At 47.9% G+C, this 10,490-nt stretch overlaps 1 pseudogene; it reads right to left on the minus strand.

Moving 5' to 3' along the window:
• Positions 1 to 5,694: 5,694 nt before the first annotated feature.
• Positions 5,695 to 8,317, minus strand: LOC139000794 (52 kDa repressor of the inhibitor of the protein kinase pseudogene; annotated as a pseudogene).
• Between the last annotated feature and the right edge of the window lie 2,173 nt (positions 8,318 to 10,490).

Consider the following 10,490-nt stretch of genomic DNA (forward strand, 5'->3'; position numbering starts at 1 on the left):
TTGGCCTTTTTTTTTCTTGGATGGAGGGACCCCCTGAGTCTAATTTCTCCCAAGTGTTGGTGAGTATGTACCCCCCAAAAGGGGACTCTCAAGGTACCTCGGCCCGGTTCCCCATCTATGGAGACACATGGGTAGCGAGCCGAGCCGAGAGTGAGAGGCGTCTCTGCCAGCCTCTGGGACTGCTTGGGGCCATTCTGAGCGGGGAGGGTCCCCCATGAATCGGGTCGCTCGGGCTCTGTGTGGAAGTTCATCATGGAGAAAGGACTGTTGGCAAACAGACATACGTTTAGTCCATCTCCAGATGAGATTCCTCTCAGGATGTTCCCTTTTTAAAAATTGTCATTCTTGCCCTAACCGGTTTGGCTCAGTGGATAGAGCAGCGATGGCTAACCTTTTGAGATCGGCGTGCCAGCATTTTGAAAAACCCTAACTTAACTCTGGTGCCCTGTCACATATAGAAATTTTTTGATATTTGCAACCATGGTAAAACAAAGACTTATATTTCTGATATTCATTTTATATATTTAAGTGCCATTTAACAAAGAAAAAATTAACCAAAAAAAATGAATTGTGTCATAGGTTCGCCATCACTGGGATAGAGCGTCAGCCTGTGGACTCAAGGGTCCCAGGTTCAATTCCGGTCAAGGGCATGTACCTTGGTTTCGGACACATCCCCAGTGGGAATGTGCAGGAGGCAGCTGATGGATGTTTCTCTCTCTCATCGATGTTTCCAACTCTCTATCCCTCTCCCTTCCTCTCTGTAAAAAAATAAATAAATAAATAAAGTATATTTTAAAAAATAATAACCATCACATTCTCCCCTGTTGGTTCAGTCTCTGGCTCATCGAAGTCTACATACACATGACCCTTCTAATAAAACCCCACAAAAACCAACAACCAACATATGTTGGCGTCACTGGCTTAAAGACAGACATGCAGACAGACAGACAGACAGACAGAGACAAACCTCTGAGTCCCTATCAGGTGAACTGGGGACGATTTGAGCAGGAAAATATAGGTTGCCCCTGTCCCATGCCCTCATTGAAAGGGGACAGATTCTGATTTTAAAACAGCCATCTGTCGGTCGGTCGGTGGGGTAACCTTACCTACCGCTGTGGGCACACAAGCTTGACTCCCAGGGAGAGGGAGACTTGGTTGGGTAGGGTTAAGAACGGGTAAAGTAGTCCCGGCCGGTCGGTCGGCGTCTCCTAGAGCTTCAGTACCTTCACCTCTTAGGATCATTGCCATTTTTCCAAAAGTGGTATGAGTGAGGAGAAGGGGAGATTCCCTCTCACAGTCCTTGGAGCATCTCTCGTTTCGCTTCTGTGTGTTTTCTCTTTGTAAATCCAATTTCTGTCTTTTGTTGTTGTTGTTTTCTACACTCTTTCTAAGGGTGACCTGGCTTCTGACAGCAGAAACAGACGCCTCTACCGTTTCACAGCAGACCTCATGGACAGATTCTGTTGCCTCGCCCTCAGAAACCAGCAGGTGTATACGTCGTGTTCACGGAAAAACATGCAAACCCATAGAGAACTTTCATGAGTTTACTTCAGCCAAACTGTCCACACTTTCCCGGAAGCAGAACCGCAAGGGTTTGGGACAATGCTCCAGAGAATGGCTGTTTTTCACTGTGTTTTATTCATTCTTTCTCTAAATTATTATTTAATACATTTTTATTGATTTCTGAGAGGAAGGGAGAGGGAGAAAGCGATAGAAACACCCGCTACTGGGGATCGAGCCCACAACCGGGCCTGAGCCCTTGACTGAAATCGAACCCGGGACCCTTCCATCTCCAGGCCGATGCTCAACCCACTGACCAAAACCGGCTGGGGTGTTACTTTGTTTTATACGTGACAATCCAATCCAAGGAGGAGACATACGTGGGTTACAGGAAATCCACTGGTGATAGATGAGGGAGGGAGGAAAGGGGGGGTGGGTTGGGGAGTGGGGGTACACCTCTGGGATTGGATATAAAGCAAAATGATAGATGCATACTTCTTTTTAAAAATATATATTTTTATTGATTGCAGAGAGGGAGGGAGAGAGAAACATCATTGATGAGGGAGAATCGGGGATGGGAGGCTTCTTGCACGCCCCATAGTGGGGTTCGAGCCCTTGACCAGGGCAGGCATGCTCCCTGGCCCCGAATCGAACCCGAGACCTTAAGGTCCGCCACAGTCTGACATCGGCTCTACACAATGGGCCAAACCGGCCAGGGCCACACCTACTTCTTTTCCTGAGATGGGTGCAGGATAGATAGTTAACAGGCAACAATACACATGATAACAATAACAATGAAGGAATTTATGGTCTCTTTCCTGCAGGGCGCCCAGGGGCATTTGCTTGTGTGGGGGGGTGGGGGGAGGGGGGAGAGTAGGGGGGGCTAATGCTACAAGTTCCTCTGATATTTCAGAGGTATGTTGTCTTAGATGCAAAAGGACCATAGGTTCAGTTAAGGTAAACGCTGACCTGGTCAGGGAAGACTCAGGCCTAGGACCTGACTACCCACCACAAGTGCTCTTAGTTACAGTCTCCCTTCAGACCATCACTGCAGTCGCTTTAGGCCTTTCAGTTTGCAAGACCGCCAGGCAGGCCTTCCCCTGAGCTGGTCGGGTTAGCATGTGGTCCCTTTTGTCCACAGTTGTGTGGGAATAAAGGCGTCATCCTTTCTGTCAAAGAAGGGAGCTTAGGCAGCCTCCATTTTGGCTTCAGGGACTTGGCAGCCGTCATTTTGAAATGGCAAAGGTCAACCCCTCCCTCTTATCCTCTCCACCCCGCCTCCCCCTCCCATCCCTCCCCCCCCCCACACACACACCCGGGTTTTAATTTCGCTGCTTTCTTTCTCTTTTAAACAAATTCACATTTCATTTATGTTGAAATAAACTGTACGAAATTGACTTTCTTCACCAAAAGTAACAGCTGTTTTCTGTATTCTTCCTAGATAAACTACAAAACGCATTCTTGTAGGTTGTCTAGGTTTCGCTTATAAATCGAGACGCGGCAGTAGATGTATCCATGGAAAAAGACAGAATGAAACAGACCGATCTGTTGTCAGGATCCATGGCCTCTGATCCTGTCTTGACCATGAAACAGAAGTGTTCTGAATATTCTAGCTTATGGAGCCCTAACTGGTTTGGCTCAGTGGATAGAGCATCTGCCTGCTGACTAAAAGGTCTCAGGTTGGATTCCGGTCAAGGGCATGTACCTTGGTTGTGGGCACATCCCCAGTAGGAGGTGTGCAGGAGGCAGCTGATCAATGTTTCTCTCTCATCGATGTTTCTAACTCTCTATCCCTCTCCCTTCCTCTTTGTAAAAAAAATAAATAAAATACATTTAAAAAAATAAAAAACATCATTCTCCCCTTTTGGTTCAGTCTCTGTCTCATTGAAGTCTACATACACGTGACCCTCCTAAAAAAAAAAAAAAAAAAAAAAAAAAAAAAAAAAAAAAAAACCACCCCACAGAAACCAACAACCAAGTTGGCATCACTGGTTAAGTCAAACTGTCCACACTTGCCGGGAAGCAGAACCGAAAGGGGTTTGGACAATGCTCCAGAGAATGGCTATTTTTCACTTTGTTTTATTCATTCTTTTTTTCTAAATTATTATTTAATACATTTTTTATTGATTTCTGAGAGGAAGGGAGAGGGAGAGAGCGATAGAAACGTCCAGGATGACAGAGGATCACCCGTCCGCTGCTTCCTGCACACCCGCTACTGGGGATCGAGCCCACAACCGGGCCTGAGCCCTTGACTGAAATCGAACCCGGGACCCTTCCATCTCCAGGCCGATGCTCTACCCACTGACCAAAACCTTGCCAAGGCGGCACTTTGTTTAATACGTGACAATCCAATTCAAGGAGGAGACATAAGTGGGTTACAGGAAATCCACTGGTGATAGATGAAGGAGGGAGAAAGCGATGGAGGTACCAAAGTGGGGCGGGGGGGGACCTCTGGGATTGAATAAAAAGTGAAATGATAGACACACACTTCTTTTTATTTATTTTATTGATGTTTTACAGAGAGGAAGGGAGAGGGAGGGAAAGAGAAACCTCATCAATGAGAGAGAATCTTGGATCGGCCGCCTCCTGCACGCCCCCTAGTGGGGCTCGAGCCTGTGACCCGGGCGGGCAGGCATGCACCTGGGACCCAAAATCGAACCCGGGACCTTAAGGTCCGCCGCAGGCTGACCTCAGCTCTACCCACTGAGCCAAACTGGCCAGGGCCACACCTACTTCTATTCCTGAGGTGGGTGCAGGATAGATAGTTAACAGGCAACAATACACGTGATAACAATAGCAATGAAGGAATTTATGGTCTGTCCTGCAGAGCCCCCAGGTGCATTTGCTTGTGTGTGGGGGGGGGGGGGGGAAGGGCGCGGGGCAGGAACGGAGGGATGTTACAAGTTCCTCTGACATTTTATAGCATAGGTATGTTGTGTCTTAGATGCTAAGGTAAACACTGACCTGGTCTGGGAAGACTCCGGCCTAGGTAGGATGGGACTACCCACCACTACTGCTCTTAGTAACAGTCTCCCTTCAGACCATCCCTGCGGTGGCTTTCGGTTTGCAAGACCGCCAGGCAGGCCTTCCGCTGAGGTTGTCTGGTTAGCATGTGGCCCCTTTCGTAGTCCACAGTTGTGTGGGAATAAAGGAGTCATCCTTTCTGTCAAAGAAGGGAGTTTAGGCAGCTTCACTTTTGGCTCCAGGGACTTGGCAGCCGCCATTTTGAAATAGCAAAGGTCAACCCCTCCCTCTTATCCTCTCCACCCCGCCTCCCCCTCCCACCCCCAACCCCCTGTTTTAATTTGGCAGTTTTGTTTTTCCGTTAAACAAATTCACATTTTATTTATGTTGACATAGACTGTACAAAATTGACTTTCTTCACCGAAAATGACAGCGATGTTTTCTGTATTCCTAGACCAACTACAAAACGAATTCTTGTCGGTTGTCCAGGTTTCGCTTATAAATCGAGACGCGGCAGTAGATGTAACCACGGAAAAAGACGCATGAAACAGACCTATCTGCTGTCAGGATCCATGGCCTCTGATCCTGTCTTGACCGTGAAACGGAAGTGTGCCACATATTCTTGCTAAAAAGCTTATGAGGATATAGGCTGAACGAAGGAATGTAAACAGCAACACTTAGATGTGGGTGTAAGGATGGCAGGTTCTTTCTTCAATGTTTCACAGTCATTTGTTTAAGATCATTGAATAAAGACAAAAATCCACACCGAAATCCTTGTCGGGCAAGCTCATGTTTCTTTCACTAGCTGGTCGTTTCACTGTTGGTTACAGATGTCTCGTAACACACTTAAAACTCCTGCTAGTCAGAGGTTAGTCGTGAGCTTCGTTGCACAATTTTATGAAACAGATTCCTCCCACACCTTTTCAAAATTTATTTCTTCAAAGAACTAATAACTCAATGCCCAACAACTGTGACAATGAATGTGATGTCTGCAATGACCTCACTAAAACAAGCCCAAAGTTCCATCGGCAGAGATCACGCAGAAGTGCAACGTGGCGCTTCCGATGATGCCTGCCGCCTTCTGGAAGAACAACAGTTAGTTCTCCAAAGCATGAGAGTTCACACCGGGGCCATTTAAGCAGAGGATCAGTGGCTACTCTATTCAAGAGATCCAGTGATTAAGTGACCCAACTATATCTTACAGCTTTTCTCTGTTTCCTTTCAAATTTCTCAGAGTTTTTTCAATATCAAATATAAGAGAGAACGCATTTTAAAAGTCCCTCGGGTATTTCCTACACTTTCGGAATTATCTGTAGGAAGCTCTGACTTAGTTGTGTAGACTTTGATGTATGTGTCCACCGTTACATCCAAATCATGTTTCACATCGAAATGCATGTTAAGCAAAGCTAAGCTACTTGACCTTTGCCCCGTCAAAGTGTTCCTCAGGTGTGCTTTGAGACGCTTTCGACCGTTTTCATAGCGTTCGTTCTCAACCTTCATCACAGGGAGAATTCGTAGGACCTTTAACAATGTATAAACATGAGGAAAAAACTTGATGTCTGGCAGGTGGTGGGGGCCATGGTGGATGGAAGCTCTATATCTTTTCCTCTGGGTTTCCACTTGATTCTCCAACAATGCAGCTCAGCTGAGAGTGCTACATAGGGATTGGGTAAGTCGCTGCCATACATGTCAGCCTGGTGCTCCTCCGGCGTATTGAATTTGAGCCGTCCCGTGACAGAGGGGACCAGAGATCAGCATTGAAGAGCTTTGGGGTACTGTTCTGAGACTATCTCTTTCAGTTCCTGAACAATGTGTTCTACTGTTGTGATGCTTAGAGGCTCTTTATAGCACCTCTCGGAAGTCAGCTGAGACTCCAGGTTCTCTTGCTGAGCTCTGCGGAGCTTCCCGGGGAGCTTCATCAGAATAGCAAGTGTGGTTGCCAAATTGGTGGCTTCCTCAAACCAAAATTCACAATAAACTTCAATATCTTCCATCCCTTCATGTAGTGAATGCAGTGCCTGCAGTCGAGCTACTGGCTGCAGAGAAGACATCAGAGGTCTGACCCTGGAGATTTTTCCCAGAGGCTCCTGTGAAAGGTAGAACGTTTTTAAGAACAACAATGCTAACCACGAAATCAAAATCTGTTGCTGCACTGCAGAGTGCGAATGCTCGGCCTGATAAACAGTTTTCCCATCTACGATGTGTGTCCTCATGTATACCGCCTACACAGAAAACAAGCGCTTGCAGGAGCTCCACTACAATTTCAAAAGCATCGTGCCTGCCCGCCCGCTGAGAATGGCAAATTTCCTTCAGTTCTTTCCCGCTTTCTTCATTGTTCTGGAAGAGGACAGAAACGACACTGTCAAGCTCTAAAAGCGGTTGTGGTGACGGATGGAAAAAAGATCAAACTTCCTCCACTGTTCCAAACGCAACAGACGCTCCCGTGACAGGCACCGATCTGGCCGACCGCGGACTTCAGGCACAGGGAAGAGCAGAGTGTGTAGACAGCTTGGGGAGGGATGTTTCTCCAAAAGTCTAGAAGCAACAACTTTCGTTTTGGAAGGAAAGCCACTGGACACAATGTAAGCCTGGCCACGACAATATTCCATGCGTAATCCCCACTTCTCTGGTCTCGTCGTGGGAAATGTCATAGCCAAAATTTCAGCAGCGGCTTCAGAAGGCAGGAAACCCACAGATTCCTCTCTCAGGTCACGAGCTTCATCAGCAAACCTCACCAATGCGGGCAGGTGCTCTTCCCCTGCTGTGTCCACTACGTGCGTGCGTGCGTCCGTCCCTCTGTCGGGGGCCATGGAAAAGAAGGGACAGTCTCTCACTCCCCTGAGCGTTCCTTCCCCGAATGCGGCTCTCATGGATCTCTAGCATCTGCTTCTGCTTGTACTTTTGAACAGGACGGTGCGTTGACTGCTGTGGTCTCAAAGGGCTTTCTCAGAGAGAACCTCTTCACCAGAATTTATCGGGCACTCCGACAGTGCCTGCATGCCTGCATGCCTGCCTGCCTGCCTGCCTGCCTGCCTGCCTGAAAGTTATCGGGAGTGAAGAGGCCTTCTGGGATTTCATCAGCTTCATGTCCATCTAGAGCAGTGGTTCTCAACCTTCCTAATGTCGCAACCCCTGAATACAGTTCCTCATGTTGTGATGAACCCCAATTTCATTGTTACAGATTGAACATAATGAAAGCATAGTGATTAATCACAAAAAACAATATGCAATTATACATGTGTTTTCCGATGGACTTAGGCGACCCCTGTGAGAGGATCGTTCAACCCCCAGAGGGGTCGCGACCCACAGGTTGAGAACCGCTGATCTAGAGGTATCTTTTGTTTTCCCATAAGAATCAAAACTGCAAATAAAGATTTTAAAGTATTCTTTTGTTTACTTTCTCTTCAAGGGTTAAAGGTAAAGTGTCTTCATCTTGTTCTTCACCCCCTTCTGTATTGGAGTTCTGAGCAAGGCTGTTGTTGATCGCTCTATGTTTGTTTTTGTTCCTGTTCAGAAGTTTCGTCAATTTTTTTTCCTGTTTCCATGTCCTGATTTCATCTTTGCTCAATTCTTTTATTCGTTTTCTATGTCTACTATGTGGATTGTTCAAATGACTGGTAAGATCACCTATTGTTGGTATTACATTATCTAGAAGAACTGTCCTATAAGGACTAGTTCTACAGATCATAGAGGTCTCAGAGTGTTTGGCACATCATCAATAATGTTTATTGAGTTGTTCAGGTGTTTTATCTTCTAAGTTTGCTCTCCTACAATTTCCCACCCACTTCTGGCATCTGGCCGGATCCCTCGGGAACCTGAAGAAGGCCAAATCTGACTGCATGCTCTTCCCCATGCAGTCCGCCGGCTCCGCCCCCACCCCCCCGCCCCCAGGAGTTTGGCATCTTCACTGGCGCCCCACCCCCTCCACCCGGGGCCGGTCCAGCACTCCCCTCCCCCCCATGCCCATCACTGTCTTAATAACACAAAATGCAAGTACAAAACATTATACAAGTATGCTTTTCACTACATGGAAGTGCAATAATACATTTGTGTGGCTTTTTAAAATATATCTTCATTGATTTCAGAGAGGAAGGGAGAGGGAGAGAGAGCCATAGAAGCATCTACCATGAGAGAGAATCACCCATCGGCTGCCTCCTGCACACCCCCTACTGGGGATCAAGCCCGTGACCCAGGCCTGCGCCCTTGACTAGAATGGAACCCCGGACCCTTCGGGTCCCCAGGCCGATGCTCTACCCACTGACCAAAACAGGCCGGGGTGGCACTTTGTTTTATACATGACAATCCAAGGAGGAGATGTAAGTGGGTTACAGACAATCCACTGGTGATAGATGAGGGAGGGAGGGAGGGAGGGAGGGAGCGAGGGAGGGAGGTGGGAGAAAGCAAAGGGGGTGAGGGTGGGGGTGGGGAGTGGGGGAACCTCTGGGATTGGATAAAAAGTAAAATGATAGACACATACTTCTTTTTTGTAAAATATATTTTTATTGATTTCAGAGAGGATGGGAGAGAGATAGAAACCTCATCGATGAGAAAGAATCTTGGATTGGCCGCCTCCTGCACGCCCCCTAGTGGGGCTCGAGCCCATGACCCGGGCGGGCATGCGCCAGGGACCCAAAATCGAACCCGGGACCCGAAGGTCCACCGCAGGCTGACTTTGGCTCCACCCACTGAGCCAAACCGGCCAGGGCCTCACCTACTTCTTTTCCTGAGGTGGGTGCAGGATAGATAGCTAAGGGGCAACAATACACATGATAACAATAGCAATGAAGGAATTTATGGTCTCTGTCCTGCAGAGCCCCCAGGCGCATTTGCTTGTGTGGGTGGGGTGGGGGGAGGGGAAGGGGGTGGAGGCGGGGCGGGCCAGGGCAGGGACGGCGGGATGTTACAAGTTCCCCTGACATTTCAGAGTTACGTTGTGTTAGATGCAAAAGGACCATAGGTTCAGTTAAGGTAAACACTGACCTTGTCAGGGAAGACTCCGGCCTCAGACGCGACCAGTCACCACAACTGCTCTTAGTAACAGTCTCCCTTCAGACTAGACTTGTGGTCGCTTTAGGCCTTTCAGTTTGCAAGACCACCACCCAGCCCTTCCCTGAGCTCGTGGGGTTAGCATGTGGCCCCTTTCGTCATCCACAGTTGTGTGGGAATAAAGGAGTCATCCTTTCTGTCAAAGTAGGGAGTTTTAGCCTTAACTGATTTGTCTCAGAGGATAGAGAGTCGTCCTGCGGACGGAAGGGTCTTGGGTTCGAGTCCAGGGAAGGGCAACTGCCTGTGGTGTGGGCTCCATCCCCAGTGGGGCGGGCGGGGGGGGGGGGGGGGGGGCGCGGCGTGCAAGGAGGCAGCCGCCATTTTGGCTCCAGTGACTTGGCTGCCGCCATTTTTAAAAATATATATTTTATTGATTTTTTTTACAGAGTGGAAGGAAGAGGGATAGAGAATTAGAAACATCAAAGAGAGAGAAACCTCAATCAGCTGCCTCCTGCACACACCCTACTGGGGATGTGCCCACAACCAAGGTATATGCCCTTGACCGGAATTGAACCCGGGACCCTTCAGTGCGAGGGCTGATGCTCTATCCACTGAGCCAAACCAGTTAGGGAGGCATCTGCCATTTTGAAATGGCAAAGGTCAATCCCTTCCTTTATCCTCTCACCGCCGCTCCAAATCCCCCATTTTAACGTCCATGTTTTAATAGCACGAAATACAAGTACAAAATATTGTACAAGTATACTTATTATTCCATGGAGGTGGAATAATACCTTTGTGTTGTTGTTGTCATTGTGTGTGCCTGTGTGTGTGTTTTTAATATATCTTTGCCCCGACCTGCAGGGCACGCTTCGTGGGTACACCGCACCAAATCCTGCAAAGGAATGAGAGGATAGGAGACGCGAAGAAATGGAGGCAAGACAAAGTTCTGATCAAGCCTCAGTTTTATTCTTTACAGCGAGTGGTATTTATACTGTTTCTAGAGGAGGGGGCGGGCAAAGGAAGTCGTTAAGGATGAAACA

Source organism: Myotis yumanensis, unplaced genomic scaffold (genome assembly GCF_028538775.1).
Source record: "Myotis yumanensis isolate MYYU_CA2020_CCGP unplaced genomic scaffold, mMyoYum1.0.hap1 SCAF_30, whole genome shotgun sequence".
NCBI lineage: Eukaryota > Metazoa > Chordata > Mammalia > Chiroptera > Vespertilionidae > Myotis > Myotis yumanensis.